Source organism: Thalassophryne amazonica, chromosome 14, assembly GCF_902500255.1.
Source record: "Thalassophryne amazonica chromosome 14, fThaAma1.1, whole genome shotgun sequence".
Classification (NCBI taxonomy): Eukaryota; Metazoa; Chordata; class Actinopteri; order Batrachoidiformes; family Batrachoididae; genus Thalassophryne; species Thalassophryne amazonica.
The window spans coordinates 18,660,365-18,680,225 of record NC_047116.1 but is presented as its reverse complement, the minus strand read 5'-3'; the positions used below and the strand labels follow the sequence as shown (position 1 = coordinate 18,680,225).

At 41.2% G+C, this 19,861-nt stretch overlaps 1 pseudogene; it reads left to right on the top strand.

Annotated features, from left to right (window-relative positions):
* Window positions 1–19,861, top strand: part of LOC117524540 — a 63,533-nt pseudogene that overhangs the window by 26,210 nt on the left and 17,462 nt on the right.

Sequence of the window (19,861 nt, the reverse complement as noted above, 5' to 3'; positions counted from 1 at the left end):
TGAGAGTAAATCAAGAAGTACAAGAGATTAGTAAGGAAGAAGTGAGGGCTGCTATAAAGAGGATGAAGAGTGGAAAGGCAGTTGGAGACGGTGGTGCTAACAAAAAGACAGGAGGCAGAGCTGGAGGTGGCAGAGCTGAAGATGTTGAGATTCTCTTTGGGAGTGACAAGAATGGACAAGATTAGGAATGAACATATCAGAGGGACAGCTCAGGTGGGACGGTTTGGAGACAAAGTCAAAGAGGCAAGATTGAGATGGTCTGGACATGTGCAGAGGAGGGACCCAGGGTATATAGGGAAAAAGATGTTGAGAATGAAGCCACCAGGCAGGAGGAGGAGGAGGAGGCCAAAGACGAGGTTTATGGATGTGCTGAGGGAGGACATGCAGGTGGTTGGTGTGACAGAGGAAGATACAGAGGACAGGGTGAGATGGAAACGATTGATCTGCTGTGGCGACCCCTAACGGGAACAGCCGAAAGACGAAGAAGAAAGGATTTTCATCAGAAATACTTCTGCCCTTCTTAAAATGACAGGCAATTATTATAAGTGTTTTTTTTTTATGACAAATAGAAAACGTATCTTGGATCAAATGATAAAAAATAGGGTGAAACTGTTTGTTGATAAATAAAATGAAAAATGGTTACTCTTAGTACATGAAATAAGATATGACCTCAGGGTCATTCCATGTTAATTCAAAGAATATTTGAGGGGCCGCACGCACTTTGCTCAGATTTTCTTTAAATTTTAATAGAATATTCCCAGACTATTCAGAACAACAAATCTGAAGTTTGAGGCCTGTAGGCCAAGTAGTTTCTGAGATATGGCCAATTTAGTGTGCATGGGGTCTGCCTTTTTTTTAGGCAAAAATTATGGCTGTCATTTCTGGAGCCATGTTCAAGGTAGAATATCTCAGCAAATAATGGACTTAGAGGCCTGAAATTTTCTGTGGCAGTTGTCATGGACACCCAGACTTGTACTATATAGTCAAACAACAGACATTGACACTAAACTGTAGTTTTTGTATGCTCAAACTATGGAAAATATTACATTGACTATTGCGAGCATCCATGTTTGAGACACTGAAGCATACCATTACACTCAAAGAAGCCTTTCCATTTCTTGGCTCCTTAATGCCAGCTATACTGGCTATGAAATATGTAAATTTGGCGTATCTGTGGTTAACAGTTATAGTGGGAGAAACCTCTGAAATCTGAAGAAAACATTTTGTGGTCAAATTGTATTAGAAGAAAGGCTCATGTGGGCAGTAAATAAAACTCTTCAAACTGATTCCATTTTTAAGGTATTGATATCTACTTTGTGTTGTAAATATGGCCTTCTTTATGAAACTCCTTCCTGGTTAATTTAAGCTTGCAATTATGGCTAATTTGTGTACTTGCGAATGTATTTCTAGTGCTGAAATGACAATATTATTTTAATTGTGTGCACATACTGCATTCATATGATTCATAGTACACCCCAGAATGCTTGCACATAGATCTGCCAGGGGGATTCCCCAAGGTTTCTATGGTTACTAGGCTTATATCCCTTATGGCTTATATCACTTTCATCATACCAAAAAGAACAGGGAGGAAGAGGTGCAGCCATTCTTGCTCCAACCAGACTGACAGCAGCAGCTTTGAACATGTCCAGACATGCAGTACCCCATTCACTGCATTGCTCATCATGCGGGTGGCTATAGTGATAATGCAAAATCTTACACATTATAGTTTTAACTATGAATTGCATATGACAGTAGTCAGTGATTAGTTTTCTGGAAATTTCCGGAAATCCGTGTTTTTACTCATGTGTCAAACATTTCTGGGTTATTTTTGATAGCATAAGTAAGAATCCATTCATTCAGTTCCACACCTAAACAGATGGTGGCAGTAATGCGCCGTGTTGGCTGCCAATAATCTCCAAAGAAGGGTTATTTTGTTTATAGAGTTTATTAATCATATTTTTGGGGAATGCGCAGTTGTTTTCCTAACAGTTTACTTTGTTGTGGACATTAAAAGTTATGAGCTGCGTATTTCTTCCAGTAATGATACATTAAGTGGAGCTAACGGGTGACACTTCCAGCTGCTAAAAATTCTAACGCCGTTAGCATTAAGACGAGAGCTTATATCTCAGTCTGAGTCACAACCACAAGATTGAGTTTGAGCAATGGACAAAAGTTTGTCTGAGGTAAGTAATTGAAAATGATACGTGACGTTGATGCTCTTCTTAAGTTTCTCAGCTAACATTAGCCTTTTAGCTGCAGGATGTTTAATCAATCACTGTCGAACTGAGTACACTGAGCTACACAGTTTTTTGTTACTGCCATAACCGCAACAAAAACTTTATATAATTAGATTTTTTATTTTCATGCTTTTTTTTTATTCCTTATAAATGCTGATCAAGAAATTATCTCAACAACAGATAAGTTGGCTTTACTTTACAGATGAACATCCGATTTCTAAAGAATCTATTATTATTATTATTATTAAAACTATTTTAATTACAAGTTTTCTAATTTAAGAAAAGTTTTTTAACTTAAAAATGTACAGTAATCAGAAATTAATTTTTAAGTAAAAACACATAAGGATTTTAAGGTGCCCAAGAATTTGAAAACAGAGATAATCAATAGCTCCAAAGCTCCCGTCGAAACTAGGAAAACGCAGAAGTGAGTGAATGGTTAACAGGTTGATGCATTAATGTGCCATAAATACTCCCGTTGATCCATTTGAATTGACACAGATAATTATTATTTTTGAGTTCTTTGAATTGTCATTTCCTTTGCCAGGTGCACATACTCTGCAATAATAAGAGAAGCACTGAACATTGTGTACACTGCTGAAAATACACCTGTGACAAATGTAGGAAAGAAGCACCTTGGGAATGTGGAAACTGCTAGTTATGACAACTGTATGCTACATTTGTGTGCTTTGTATAATAGTCTTTGTACAAGTTGGCTTTACTTCACAGATGAACATCAAAGATTTCTAAAGAATCTATTATTATTATTATTAACTATTTTAATTACAAGTTTTCTAATGTAAGAAAAGTTTTTTTTAACTTAAGTGTACAGTAATCAGAAATTAATCTTGAAGTAAAAACGCATTTATAAGGATTTTAATTATAATTTTTTAGTTCTTTGAATTGTCATTTCTTTTGTACTTTTCTGAACCACAATGTATGTTTTTTGGACAAAAGGCCTGTAGCACAATACAAGTTGTGTGAAAAGACTTTGGTGGAAAAGTTGACCTTCTTCTTCTTCTTTGTCTTTCGGCTGTTCCCATTAGGGGGCGCCACAGCAGATCAATCGTTTCCATCTCACCCTGTCCTCTGTATCTTCCTCTGTCACACCAACCACCTGCATGTCCTCCCTCAGCACATCCATAAACCTCCTCTATAGCCTCCCTCTTCTTCTCCTGCCTGGTGGCTCCATCCTCAGCATCCTTCTCCCTATATACCCTGGGTCCCTCCTCTGCACATGTCCAAACCATCTCAATCTCGCCTCTCTGACTTTGTCTCCAAATCGTCCCTCCTGAGCTGTCCCTCTGATATGTTCATTCCTAATCTTGTCCATTCATGTCACTCCCAAAGAGAATCTCAACATCTTCAGCTCTGCCACCTCCAGCTCATCCTCCTGTCTTTTTGTTAGTGCCAACGTCTCTAAACTGTACAACATAGCTGGTCTCACTACTGTCTTGTAAACTTTCCCCTTCACTCTTGCTGATATTCTTTGGTCACAAATTACTCCTGCCACCTTTCTCCACCCACTCCACCCTGCCTGCACTCTCTTCTTCACCTCTTTACCACATTCTCCATTACTTTGAACAGTTGACCCCAAATATTTAAATTCATCTACTTTCGCCACTTCTACTCCTTGTAACTGCACTATTCCACCGCACTCCATCCCATTCACACACATGTACTCAGTCTTGCTTCCACTGACTTTCATTCCCCTTCTCTCCAAAGCATATCTCCACCTCTCCAGACTAGACTCAGCTTGCTCTCTACTCTCACTACAGATCACAATGTCATCTGCAAACATCATAGTCCATGGGAACTCCTGTCTGATCTCATCCATCAACTTGTCCATCACCACTGCAAACAAGAAAGGGCTCAGAGCTGATCCTTGGTGTAATCCCACCTCCACCTTGAATGAGTCTGTCATTCCGACTGCGCATCTCACCGCTGTCACACTATTCTTGTACATGTCCTGCACTACCCTAACATACTTCTCTGCCCCTCCAGACTTCCTCATACAATACCATAGCTCTTCTCTAGGCACCCTATCATAAGCTTTTTCTAAGTCCACAAACACACAATGTAACTCTTTCTGGCCTTCTCTGTACTTCTACAGCAGTATTCTCAGAGCAAACATTGCATCTGTAGCGCTCTTTCTCGGCATGAAACCATATTGCTGCTGACAGATCTTCACCTGTTTTCTAAGCCTAGCTTCTACTACTTTCCCATAACTTCATGCTGTGGCTGATCAACTTTATGCCTCTGTAGTTACTGCAGCTCTGCACATCACCCTTGTTATTGAAAATAGGAACCAGCACACTTTGTCTTCACTCCTCAGGCATCCTCTCACTTTCCAAGATTTTATTAAACAATCTGGTTAGAAACTCTACTGCCGTCTCTCCTAGACATTCCATGCCTCCACTGGAATGTCATCTGGACCTTCTGCCTTTCCACTCTTCATCCTCTTCATAGCATCCCTCGCTTCTTCCTTACTAATCTCTTGTACTTCCCAGTTTACTCTCACCACATCATCCAGCCTTTTTTCTCGCTCATTTTCTTCATTCATCAGCTCTTCAATATATTCCCTCCACCTTCTCAGCACACATTCCTCACTTGTCAGCACATTACCATGTGCATCTTTTACCACCCTAACCTGCTGCACATCCTTTCCAGCTCTGTCCCTTTGTCTGGCCAATCGATAAAATCCTTTTCTCCTTTCTTACTATTCAACTTCTTGTACAGCTCACAATATAGCTTTTCCTTCGCTTTTGCCACTTCTCTTTTCGCCTTATGCCGCATCTCCTTGTACTCCTGTCTACTTTATTCATCTCTCCGACTATCCCAAAACTTTTTCGCCAACCTCTTTCTCTTTATGCTTTCCTGGACCTCTTCATTAAACCACCAAGTCTCCTTGTCTTCCTTCCACGGTCCAGATGTCATACCCAGTACTGTCCTCGCTGTCTCCCTCACCACATCTGCAGTACTTTTCCAGTTGTCCAAAGTTGCTTCCCCTCCAACCAGTGCTTCTCTCACCTGCTCCCTAAATTCCGCACAACAGTCTTCCTCCTTCAACTTCCACCATCTGATCCTTTGTTGAGCTCTCACTATCTTCTTCTTCTTTACCTCTAAAGTCATCCTACAAACAACCATCCTATGCTGTCTAACAACACTCTTCTGCCACCACCTTACAGTCTCTGATTTCTTTTAGCTTGCATCTCCTATAAAGAATGTAGTCCACCTGTGTGCACCTTCCTCCACTCTTGTTACCCTGTGCTCCTCCCTTTTCTTAAAGTAGGTATTCACCACAGCCATTTCCATTGTTTTTGCAAAATCAGCTACCATCTGTCCTTCCCCATTCCTATCCTTGATACCATGTCTACCCATTATTTACTCATCACCTCATTTCCCTTCACCAACATGCCCATTGAAGTCCGTTCCTATCACCACTCTTTCATGCTTGGGCACACTCTCCACCACCTCATCTAACACACTCCAGAAATCTTCTTTCTCCTTCATCTCACAACCTACCTGTGGGGCATATGCACTGATGATATTCATCATCACCCCTTCAATTTCCAACTTCACACTCATCACCCTGTCAGACACTCGCTTAACCTCCAACACACTTTTAACATACTCTTCCTTTAAAATGACCCCAGCACCATTTCTCGTCCTGTCCTCACCATGGTACAACAACTTGTACCCACCGCCGATGCTCCTGCTCTTCCTTCCCTTCCACTTGGTCTCTTGCACACACAATATGTCTACCTTTCTCCTCTCCATCATATCAGCCAGCTCTCTCCCTTTACCACTCATACTACCAACATTCAAAGTCCCCACTCTCATTTCCACCCTTCTAGTTTTCTTTTTCTCCCGCTGTTTGTGGAAACGTTCTCCTACTCTTCTTCGTCGTCTTCGCCCAGCAGTAGCCCAATTTCCATCGGCACCCTGTTGGGCAACAGCACTGGCGGTGGACGTTGTTAACCCGGGCCTCGACCGATCCGGTATGCAAATTCGATTCTTAGTCTGCATAGTTGGGTTGGCTTGTTTTACGCCAGATGCCCTTCCTGACACAACTCTCCTCATTTATCCGGGCTTGGGACCGGCACTCAAAATGTACTGGCTGCACACCCCATGTGGTTGACCTGACCCAACAAAAATTAGAGATGTACCGAATCCTGATTTTTAAGGTTCTGCCAAATACTGAATCCACTGCTTAAGATTTGGCCGAATCTGAAACCAAATACCGAATCCTACTCCGATCATCAGCCTAGTACATTATAATGCAATGAAAACCATTGCACAGTGTATTTCCTTTCCTTAACAGTAAGATAAAACATAGGCAATAACTTGCACCATTATTTTTTTTTTTATTTGAATATAGTCACACTTAGAGAACACTACTGAAATGTTAAGCTTAAAGCCATTCAGTGTACAGGCTTAGTGTTCTGTTCATTCCAAATAACAAAGAAAGAGAGCAAAAAGGTTATCTTCTCTTAAGCCTGGTTCACACGACAGGATTTTAAAATTATCTTTAGGTTTCCAAAACCTGAGACCACACACGTGAAGATAAAAATCATGGATCTGACAGGTTTGGTCGTACAGTGTGTGGTGTACAGCCACACGGTAAGAACAACAACACACACGAACAGATTTCACGCACAGACATTCACAGCTCAGACAGGAAATCTCGCAAAATCTCTCGAGATTAAACGTAACTTCAGAGTAAACAAAGAGAGATACTTTGTGGACTATTTAAAACGGGAAAAAAAAACGATACAAAAAGAAAAAGAAAAGGCGTTCTTTAAAGGAGCGGAGACAGCGCGACCACCGGACTTTCTGGTAAGTCAGAACAGCTGTTTTGATTTTATTTTCTGCTCAGTGCGTCCGTCACCTCACTTTCTGACTGGCTGAACGTCACATTCAGCAGGCTGTGTGCTTGTTTTGGTCAGAGGGACACAACACACACAGCGATATCGGGCCAAAAAAATCCAACATGTTGAATATCCCTGATTTGCTCCTGACGCCCTTCCGAGCAGATCAGAGTGCTCTTAACACACCACACACGGGAGGAATATCTGATAAGATTATCTTTAGCATCATCATGATTGTCGGGGCATCCTTAAGATTGTCGGAAGGGGAAGATCGGGTCCGATATCGGCCTAATTATCCTGCCGTGTGAACCCGGCCTTAAACATTAACGATGTAATCATGTTGTGCTTATGCGCGGTAGGATTCCGTTCGGTTGGCGCTCTAGGGTTCGGCCGAAACAAACCCCGTCAACAAGGCCAATGTTCATCTGAATTCGAAACCGAATCTTGGATTCGGTACGTCTCTAACAAAAATAAAACATTTTTTGGTGGGTAAATAGACCTAAAAATGCGTTTCAAGTTTTTCTCGGGGAGAACCCCCCCCCCCTCCCCGGAGCTTCAGGTCTTTGACCCTTACCAAAAAAATTTCAGTTTTTGTTTTTTTTTTTTTTTTTCCCATGGCCCACTTTCATCACTGGTAGTTCTGTTTCATTTTTTCCGCTTGTCAAACTAAGCTGTTGAAACTGGATTTTTGCGTTTTCTGTTTCTTTTTTTTTTTTCTTTTTTTTACCCTGCAAAATTTCATGTTAAAAATTTAACTAACAGTGATTACGTTCAGCAAAATATGGCACCTTGCCATGAACAAACGATGGTTGTGGTTGGCTCCAAAAATTTGGCTTCTCCATAAAAGTGGAAAAACATGCATCTAAGTGTAATCAGGTTTTCAACAGTAAATAACCTCTTTCAAAGTGAGTAATTTTTCTGCATGAGCTGTTGACAATATATTGAATTTTCCACCTTTTCACCCTTGTAAATGTTAGCTAAGTTTTTAGAATTAGTTTCCCACTTGAGATATTGACTCCCACAGTATGTTAGTGTGAGGCCTGCCACTGGTCATCAATTCATTACATAACCGGTGTTTTGTTTGTTGACTTAGTGAATCGTGTGTCTTTTTTCACACTCAGGTTGTGTTTGTGACCTGATTTGATACACTGACAGCGGCACTTAAATCATACTATAAATAGTGAAGTCAGTTTTCCTGATGTACCATGTTGACTCTGCACATTCCAAAAAGATTTCCTTATGAATGTTATTGCAGCCTGAGGTTAGTGCTCTGACTGATCCAGATTTGGAAAGGTTGCCTTAATGATGAAATGTGAGGTAAAATCTCACAGAAAACCTTGGTTTTCTGATTGGGGATATGGGTAGCTGAGCAGGATGTGGGTATGCTAATTAGTTTTTGCTCTGTCTCTTGTTGAAATTCTCTCCTCACATTAATGGCGCTCCGCTATTCAGCCAGCCTTTCCATATTACAGTGCTAATGAGATACCTATTTAAAATTCTCTATGCAGGATATTTGTATAATGTATTGTTCCACAGCAAGGATTTGAAGACAATTCAACCAAGAAGCTGCATTGTGTTGAAGTGCACTGCTGATGACTGTTCATTGCATTCGCATCTGCTTTGTTTTCCCATTTGGCTAAAGAACCTTGGATGATGTAAATTATTTCTTGACAACTCAGCCACATTCCAGTGGGATGATCTTTTCCAGTTTTTATACTATTGTAGCATCTGCATATAAAGTGTACTGCATAGTAAACGGGTGGAGAATGAATCTAAATACATTGCCCTTTGGAGATGCATCCTATCAAGAGGAGAGAAGTATAATGTTGTGTTCACTTATTTTGAGAACTGAGTGATGACAAACTGCTCAAAAGCATGAAACAGTGCAGTTGCATGAGTAGTTGGACAGTGACATAATTTCTGTAATTTTGCTTCTGTGCACCACAGCAGTGGCATTCAGATGACACAATCAAGATCAAATCAAATCAATTTTATTTATATAGCGCCAAATCACAAACAGTTGCCCCAAGGCGCTTTATATTGTAAGGCAAAAGCCATACAATAATTACAGTAAAACCCCGGTCAAAACGACCCCCTATGAGCAAGCACTTGGCGACAGTGGGAAGGAAAAACTCCCTTTTAACAGGAAGAAACCTCCAGCAGAACCAGGCTCAGGGAGGGGCAGTCTTCTGCTGGGACTGGTTGGGTCTGATGGGAGAGAATCGGGAAAAAGACATGCTGTGGAAGAGAGCAGAGATCAATCACTAATGATTAAATGCAGAGTGGTGCATACAGAGCAAAAAGAGGTGAATAAAAAGAAACACTCAGTGCATCATGGGAACCCCCCAGCAGAACACTCAGTGCATCATGGGAACCCCCCAGCAGTCTAAGTCTATAGCAGCATAACTAAGGGATGGTTCAGGGTCACCTGATCCAACCCTAACTATAAGCTTTAGCAAAAAGGAAAGTTTTAAGCTTAATCTTAAAAGTAGAGAGGGTGTCTGTCTCCCTGATCCGAATTGGGAGCTGGTTCCACAGGAGAGGAGCCTGAAAGCTCAAGGCTCTGCCTCCCATTCTACTCTTACAAACCCTAGGAACTACAAGTAAGCCTGCAGTCTGAGAGCAAAGCACTCTATTGGTGTGATATGGTACTATGAGGTCCCTAAGATAAGATGGGACCTGATTATTCAAAACCTTATAAGTAAGAAGAAGAATTTTAAATTCTATTCTGGAATTAACAGGGAGCCAGTGAAGAGAAGCCAATATGGGTGAAATATGCTCTCTCCTTCTAGTCCCTGTCAGTACTCTAGCAGCAGCATTTTGAATTAACTTAAGGCTTTTCAGGGAAATTTTAGGACAACCTGATAATAGTGAATTACAATAGTCCAGCCTAGAAGAAATAAATGCATGAATTAGCTTTTCAGCATCACTCTGAGACAAGACCTTTCTAATTTTAGAGATATTGCGCAAATGCAAAAAAGCAGTCCTACATATTTGCTTAATATGCGCATTGAAGGACATATCCTGATCAAAAAGGACTCCAAGATTTCTCACAGTATTACTGGAGGTCAGGGTAATGCCATCCAGAGTAAGGATCTGGTTAGACACCATGTTTCTAAGATTTGTGGGGCCAATTACAATAACTTCAGTTTTATCTGAATTTAAAAGCAGGAAATTAGAGGTCATCCATGTCTTTATGTCTGAAAGACATTCCTGCAGTTTAACTAATTGGTGTGTGTCCTCTGGCTTCATGGATAGATAAAGCTGGGTATCGTCTGTGTAACAATGAAAATTTAAGCAATGCTTTCTAATAATACTGCCTAAGGGAAGCATGTATAAAGTGAATAAAATTGGTCCTAGCACAGAACTTTGTGGAACTCCATAATTTACCTTAGTCTGTGAAGAAGACTCCCCATTTACATGAACAAATTGTAATCTATTAGATAAATATGATTCAAACCACTGCAGCGCAGTGCCTTTAATACCTATGGCATGCTCTAATCTCTAATAAAACTTTATGGTCAACAGTATCAAAAGCTGCACAGAGATGAGTCCACTGTCTGAGGCCATAAGAAGATCATTTGTAACCTTCACTAATGCTGTTTCTGTACTGTGATGAATTCTGAAACCTGACTGAAACTCTTCAAATAGTCCATTCCTCTGCAGGTGATCAGTTAGCTGTTTTACAACTACCCTTTCAAGAATTTTTGAGAGAAAAGGAAGGTTGGAGATTGGCCTATAATTAGCTAAGATAGCTGGGTCAAGTGATGGCTTTTTAAGTAATGGTTTAATTACTGCCACCTTAAAAGCCTGTGGTACATAGCCAACTAATAAAGATAGATTGATCATATTTAAGATCGAAGCATTAATTAATGGTAGGGCTTCCTTGAGCAGCCTGGTAGGAATGGGGTCTAATAGACATGTTGACGGTTTGGAGGAAGTGACTAATGAAAGTAACTCAGACAACAATCGGAGAGAAAAAGTCTAACCAAATACCAGCATTACTGAAAGCAGCCGAACATAAAGATATGTCTTTGGGATGGTTATGAATATTTTTTTCTCTAATAGTTAAAAATTTATTTGCAAAGAAAGTCATGAAGTCATTACTAGTTAAAGTTAAAGGAATACTCAGCTCAATAGAGCTCTGACTCTTCGTCAACCTGTCTACAGTGCTGAAAAGAAACCTGGGGTTGTTCTTATTTTCTTCAGTTAGTGATGAATAGTAAGATGTCCTAGCTTTACGGAGGGCTTTTTTATAGAGCAACAGACTCTTTTTCCAGGCTAAATGAAGATATTCTAAATTAGTGAGATGCCATTTCCTCTCCAGCTTAGGGGTTGTCTGCTTTATGCTGCGAGTTTGTGGGTTATACCGCGGAGTCAGGCACTTCTGATTTAAGGCTCTCTTTTTAGAGGAGCTACAGCATCCAAAGTTGTGTTCAGTGAGGATGTAAAGCTATTGACGAGATAATCTATCTCACTCAGAGTTTAGGTAGCTACTCTGCACTGTGTTGGTATATGGCATTGGAGAACATAACAAAGAAGGAATCATCCTTAAACGTAGTTACAGTGCTTTCAGAAAGACTTCTACTGTAATGAAACTTATTCCCCACTGCTGGTAGTCCATTAAAGTAAATGTAAATGTTAAGAAATGATCAGACAAAAAGGGCTTTTCAGGGAATACTGTTAAGTCTTCAATTTCTATGCCATATGTCAGAACAAGATCTAAAGTGTGGCTAAAGTGGTGGGTGGGCTCATTTACATTTTGAGCGAAGCCAGTTGAGTCTAATAATAGATTAAATGCAGTGTTGAGGCTGTCATTCTCAGCATCTATGTGGATGTTAAAATCACCCACTATAATTATCTTATCTGAGCTAAGCACTAAGTCAGACAAAAGGTCTGAAAAATCACAAAGAAACTCACAGTAACGACCAGGTGGACGATAGATAATAAATAAAACTGGTTTTTGAGACTTCCAATTTGGATGGACAAGACTAAGAGTCAAGCTTTCAAATGAATTAAGGCTCTGCCTGGGTCTTTGATTAATTAATAAGCTGGAGTGGAAGATTGCTGCTAATCCTCCTCCTCGACCCGTGCTTCGAGCATTCTGACAGTTAATGTGACTCGGGGGGTGTTGACTCATTTAAACTAACATATTCATCCTGCTGTAACCAGATTTCTGTAAGGCAGAATAAATCAATATGTTGATCAATTATATCATTTACTAATAGGGACTTAGAAGAGAGAGACCTAATGTTTAATAGACCACATTTAACTGTTTTAGTCTGTGGTGCAGTTGAAGGTGCTATATTATTTTTTTCTTTTTGAATTTTTATGCTTAAATAGATTTTTACTGGTTATTGGTGGTCTGGGAGCAGGCACCGTCTCTATGGGGATTGTGACCGTAGATGTGATTGAAGTGTAGCATTTCACCTTTTATTCAAAGTAAGCAATAAGTCTTATACAAGGGCTGTCAATAAAGTAACGGTCCTTTTTATTTTTTTCAAAAACTATATGGATTTCATTCATATGTTTTTACGTCAGACATGCTTGAACCCTCGTGCGCATGCGTGAGTTTTTTCCACGCCTGTCGGTGACGTCATTCGCCTGTGAGCACTCCTTGTGGGAGGAGTCGTCCAGCCCCTCGCCGGAATTCCTTTGTCTGAGAAGTTGCTGAGAGACTGGCGCGTTGTTTGATCAAAATTTTTTCTAAACCTGTGAGACACATCGAAGTGGACACGGTTCGAAAAATTAAGCTGGTTTTCAGTGAAAATTTTAACGGCTGATGAGAGATTTTGAGGTGACACTGTCGCTTTAAGGACTTCCCACGGTGCGAGACGTCGCTCAGCGCTCTCAGGCGGCGTCATCAGCCTGTTCAAGCTGAAAACCTCCACATTCAGGCTCTATTGATCCAGGACGTCGTGAGAGAACAGAGAAGTTTCAGAAGAAGTCGGTTTCAGCATTTTATCCGGATATTCCACTGTTAAAGGAGATTTTTTTAATGAAAGACGTGCGGACGGGTCCGCGCGTCGGGACGCAGCCGACGCGGTGCGGCGGCACAGGAAAAACACCTCCGTGTTGATAACCATTTGTAAAATCCAGGCGGCTTTGATGGCTTTCAGTGGAGTGAGTATATGAGAAATTGTTTAACAGGCAGGACATGTTCCAACTTGTCCTTAAGGCTTTCAACAGAGGTGTTTTTCCTGTGGCGGAGCATCGCGGCGGCTGCGTCCCGACGCGCGGACCCGTCCGCACGTCTTTCATTAAAAAAAATCTCCTTTAACAGTGGAATATCCGGATAAAATGCTGAAACCGACTTCTTCTGAAACTTCTCTGTTCTCTCACGACGTCCTGGATCAATAGAGCCTGAAATGTGGAGGTTTTCAGCTTGAACAGGCTGATGACGGCGCCTGAGAGCGCTGCGTGACGTCTCGCACCGTGAAAAGTCCTTAAAGCGACAGTCTCACTTCAAAATCTCTCATCAGCCGTTAAAATTTTCACTGAAAACCAGCTTCATTTTTCGAACCGTGTCCACTTCGATGTGTCTCACAGGTTTAGAAAAAATTTTGATCAAGCAACGCGCCAGTCTCTCAGCAACTTCTCAGACAAAGGAATTCCGACGAGGGGCTGGACGACTCCTCCCACAAGGAGTGCTCACAGGCGAATGACGTCACCGACAGGCGTGGAAAAACTCACGCATGCGCACGAGGGTTCAAGCATGTCTGACGTAAAAACATATGAATGAAATCCATATAGTTTTTGAAAAAAATAAAAAGGACCGTTACTTTATTGACAGCCCTCGTATATGCCCTGATACCCATTGGTGCCCATGCTTATCCCCAGATTCCCTTAGTAGTGTGAAGGGGCTGAGAGTCTACAACTCCCCCTGCACAGGACACAGGTTAGTGCAACTGGGAAGTGAACCCAGGTGAACATGTTGACAGAGCAACTCCTTATCCCCACTGATTTACCTGCTGTACATTGCTATGATATGCTAGGACCAAATTCCTTAGCAAATGGTGCTTCTTCTACGCTGAAAAGTAAAAATCACGGCACACAGCCCTGATCATTGTGCACCCGTTCCTGTGATATTGAAATGATATTGCACTTTTTTTTTTCCTGAGTTCATGTCCAAACTCACACCATTCTGGTCATGTTGGTGGACAATCTGCCGTTGCCATGGCAACAACACAGTGGCCATTGCGCCCCCGTCTGGTGGTCATGGGGTGCTCTTTGAGGTGTTTGTGGGTGGCCTGTGTGGTATTTTTGCATCTTCCGGGCTGGGCAACACTTTTGCGGATATCAGGTGCAGGTTCATATTTCACGTCGACCATTGCAATCATAGCGGTTTGTGAGAGGATACCAAGTGGACCTTGTAAGGTCTTGGCAGCAGCTGAGTGCCTCTTTGGTGGTGTTCGGTACAATTTCGTGACCGCACAAGGACTGCTGGACATATCCCTTCTCTGTGTAAAGTGGGTTTAAATAGAGGCTTAAATACAGATGCCACTGAATCCTCAATGACAGAAAAATAAATATTTGTTGTAAATGTTGGACATAATAAATTAAATATTTTAATTTGCACTTTTGTATTAAGTTTTGTGGTGTTGTGGCTGCATCAAAACGTAAAAGAAACATGGCAACACAGCCACACAAACATGCACACAGGAGCATGACTATTATGACTGAAGAAACCTGTTCTCTGTGCGTAAAGCTCTCTGTGTGCTTCTACTGACAGAAAGCTGCATATTTACCTATTTGCTTGAATACCATCTATTGGAACAATTAAATGAGGATTTGAAAAAGCATAATAAGGCTTTTTCATTGGGTTTAGCTGTCACATCTCTTGGTGAAATAAAGGCCTGTTTGATTTTCAGTATGTTTAATGTTGACCCCGATGTGACCTTTCTTGCCATGGTTGTGATCAGCTGGTATGTTGATGTGTTTTTCTCAGGCAGTGAAATAAGTAAAGAAGTTGATTAGCGTTATAGCCAGGAGCAGTTGTTGTGGAATGAGTTGGTTAGCCCCCTTCCCCTACAGCCCACCATGCATTCCAATCCTGCCATTCTGATCTACATTCATTGGACACCTCTGCCGCCCCACAGCGCGCCTGTTTCCCCACCATATTAATTCTGGGTGTTGAAAATGAATTTAAACGGGATGCAAAATGAAATACTAATGGAATGTAAAGCTAATCTAAATATGCTAATCCCCAAGCACTTCATAAACATAGACTGCAGCTACAGCCTGCCACCCACTTTCCGCAGTTGCGCGCTGTGGAATGCTTTAGCCACGGGGGTCCGGCAGTAATGGCAGGCTTGTGGTGGATTAATGTGGAGTTATTTTTTTCCGATTGAGCGGGTCCTCCTCCCACTCACCCCCCCAAGCTCCATTCTGCTCCCTTTTAGTAGTTAGGTCTGTTTTCTGTGACTCCTGGAGATGCTATATTCTATTAACGCCAGTCTGATTTGCTAACATCCTCAGCCCGCTGCCAACAGGCCTCACACTGCATTCTGGGATATCTTCAGCCTTTTACCTGCTTTTAGCTAATTACTTTTTTGCCAAGCCCTCACACAGTAATTGCTCTTGTGCTGCTGTTTTCCCTCCTTTCCCTCCTCCGAGTGGTGGTTGAAGCACTTCTTTTCCCCTTCTGTCGTTCTTATTCCCCTGTTTTTTTATCGTCCTCCAAAAGCCATCCAATTAATATGCTAATGAGATGATAAATATTTATAGGAGTTTAAATTATGCAGAAAGCTTTCAGAGCTCTGTGTGAAATGTGCCGCTCGCAGGACTTCAAAGCCTTGCATCGCTAACGAGGTAGGGGCAGATTTGCATACGGCTTTAATCAGCTGAATACTGATTATGCTTCATTATAGAGTTGGTGGGGGCTGCGACTGCACTCTGTGTTTGTTTCATTCCAGCAAGAGAGGGTGAACTTTTTCAGTAGTACTAACAATCTTGGCACATGGTAGAGAGAGTGAGAGAAATAAAGGAAAGAGGGAGTTTAAAGTGGGCACTGGGAAAAAGAAAGGGAGAGATCTGTAAGAAAAGAGTGTGAAGGAGAGCTGCTTTCCTAAACCCTGTTGGCTTTCCCGGTGTGCGTATCGTGGTGGTGTTCAGTGAACCATAGGGTGGACAGTGCCACTGTGTCTGTGTGTAGTTCTGGTTGTATTGAACTCTGCTAGCTGACCACTGGAGAGTGAAGAGTGGGAGGAGGAACCGTGTCGGTGGGTTTACCCCAGAGACGCAGTTTTCCGTGATAGGGTCTGCAACCATGCTGGAGAATACAGGTGGAGCAAGAGTGGGTGAGTTTTTCATGAGGATTTGATTGACCTCAGCTGGCTATTATTATTGAAGTTGAAGTGTGAAATGGAAGAGGCTTATGCGACACACTTTGCATCAAAATGTCATTTATGTTTGTGACCTGTTTATTTGGGTTCTACCTTACAGCCACAGTGTTTAAATGCACTTTGATTAATGCTGTTGAATCATTTTGTTGGCAGTCTTACGCACTGAATGGTGAATTGTTGTATGTGACTGGAGCTAAAATTCGTGTATAATAAACTAATTTGACAGAAAAGTAATCAGTGCTTGCATATTTTTGATTAACGTGTTAGAAAACAAAGACATTTAACAATCTTTTATCGGTTTTTACCTTGTCAGGTGTGACAGTTTGGTTCTTTATCAGTTTGACGTCTTAAATTTGAATGTTTTGTCTGTCCAGAAAAAAAACAAGAAATTTAAACACTACTTTCTGTTCAGGAGAAATTTTTACATTACCTCAGTTAGAATGGTTATGTTTTTGCCCATGTTTGTTTGTATGTATGGAATGATTACTTAAAAATGAGTGAATCAGTTTTGATGAATGTTGTGGAAATGTTAGGTTTGAGGAAGGATCCATAAGAATTGTGGTGATGTGAATTAACATCCAAGAGTTAATCACTTTCTTTACCATTACGCAGCAGGGAGTGGTGGATCACTTTAACACAGTCTCATGTACGCATCTGGATCGTCCACAGGTGCAGTCTGGTCTGCATCTGGATCAGGATGCAAAGCTGATGGATATGAAGAAGAGTGTGCTCTAGTTTTCTGATATTTAAATAAATCTACAGATAGTTGAGAATAGATATTGTCACTGTACTACAAAAATACATATGTACTTATCTGACAATTATCTTTATTATTATTATTATTATTATTATTTATGTTTCCTCTGACAGCAGATTTCTCACAGTCTCTCTGTCTGGCTCTTTCAGATTCTAAAGTGAATAATCAGTCAGAAACTACTAAATGTAAAATGGAAAGTGGTGATGGGCACACCGGTGAGTGACCTCGAGCTTCTGCCTTTACCACAGTGAAATTAGCATGCAATTAATTTTACTGAGTTATTCAACAAGTTGCATGATCAAAGCAGAAATGACCACTTTTGAAAAGCAAATATTTAAAAGAAGTCACTATCTATACCTTTGCATTTGGATCATTTGCAGGGAAACTAAGCAACTGGCAGATTTTGAAAATTGTTATGCCTTCATATCGATAAATGAAATGTTTATCCCACAGAGCAGCTTTCCCTCCACTTGTGCTTATTCAGTATTGGACTAATTTGTTCAGTCTCACTGCTTTAGTTATGTACTATAAATAACCAGTCTGTGAGTGAATATGGTAGATTTAATGGATATTTTGTGGATTATTTATATTGTGTACTAATGAGTAAATGATGTTGTATGTTTGCATTTTGCACACGTGTGTAAAGCTCCCTGTGCTTAATATTTAACCATCTAATGACTTACCAGTAACACTTGTACATATACAAATCACTGCAAGTTAGTATTATATACACATGTAGAATCATTAAAAAGAAAAGTCAGACTTAATCTACTCCTTCCCTAAACCTAGATGGAACTTTATGAACTGTTTCTGTCTTTAGGAATCCAAACCAATGGCTTGGACTTTCAGAGACAGACGGTGCCAACCACAAGTGCAATCACTAATGCACATGCACAGGCCCTCCTCCAACAGGTAACACACACACACACACTTTATTGTAAGTAATCTTATGATTCCATGGTTTGTTGTTGGAATGGAGGTCTAATGGAGGTCATTGTTTCAGAAAACAGACACTCCCTCATTCCTTGCAACCCTCATCAGTCTACTTATGTACACAGTTCAGTTTGTTTCACAGGTATGAGGCTTTCAAACAGAGTTATACTGGCACTCATGCAGGCTTAAGCAGAAAGAGTTCATTTAAATTACCCAGGCTCTCTCTGTGTCGCTTGGCAACAGGGCAGATTAATCAACCCTGTATGCTAATTAGGTGCTCTGCAGTTGCTCGGTAACAGATGGCAAAGAATATGCAAATCTATGCAGAATTTACATGCACTGCATAACAGTTATTTTAATTAGCATCTCTGCTCTCCACCTCCCTTTCCTTTCCTCCTCTCTGAAGGCTGCAGTATATTTTTAAAACCCCATTTTCTCGTTTCCTTTTTAATTCAAAGCCTCTCTCTGCTCAGAGAATGCAGCCTAATTTTCACAGTCCTGTACAAGTACTGCAGATTTAATGCAATGTCTGAGTTGTGCTTATCTTATTTAGATTGGAATTACATATATTTTACGTGAAAACAGTTCATTTTTTCGAGTTAAAACGTTTGTATATACATCTTGTCATTTTTGTAAGACTATGACATGAAGCCCACTTCAGGTGGGTCTAGGCAGGAAGAAGTCATCAAGGAATAATTTTCTCTAAGCCATCGTCTTTGCTTCACTTCCACTAGTCTAAATCAGAAGACTCGAGTGCTCTAGCGACCTCTGTCCAGCAGAGCGTATTGCCTCAGACCCAGCTAATGTTGGCCGGGGGACAGCTTGCTGGAGTAAGTGGCCCGTTGCCTCATTGCTTTCCGTTAAAACTTGGTCATAGCCATTGTGACTCTTGTCACGTGCCCGTGGCTCAGAGGACACTGACAAGGAGGAGACACAAACGAGAGGATTAGAAAAATAGAAGTATTTATTTACAGTAATTTAAGTCAATAAATTAAAAGGTGCAAAGAGGTGCAGCTGTGCAAAAAGGCGCTCTGTTACTGGTCGGTGCAGCGAGAAGTCCTAAAAAGAGAGAGAGAGAGCCAAAATGGATTAGTTGGGCCCACTTAAATAAGAGACAGGGACACCGGGCCCAGGTGCCCCTGATTATGGGCCCGCCCCGCTACAAGACGGCAGGGCCGTCACACCCTCCCCCTTCAAAAGGGAAGTCCACCTAAGGGTTAGGTAAGCTGTAAATGTAATTTTGGTGCAACAAAAAAAATAGAATGTAGTACTACTAACAAAAAGAAAAAATTGTGCTGTTTGCAATTTGTTTGGAAAGTCCTTAGGTGGACTTCCCTTTTGAAGGGGGAGGGTGTGACAGCCCCGCCGTCTTGTAGCGGGGCGGGCCCATAATCAGGGGCACCTGGGCCCGGTGTCCCTGTGTCTTATTTAAGTGGGCCCAACTAATTCATTTTGTTCTCTCACTCTCTCTTTTGTAGGACGTCTCGCTGCGCCGACCGGTAACAGAGCGCCTTTTTGCACAGCTGCACATTTTTGCACCTTTTAATTTATTGACTTAAACTATTGTAAATAAATACTTCTATTTTTGTAATCCTCTCGTTTGTGTCTCCTCCTTGTCACTGTCCTCTGAGCCATGGGCACGTGACACCATGTATGTGGGGTGAGATCTCAACACCACCAACCCTGGATGGGAATACATCTGGTGAAATGATCGCATTCCCC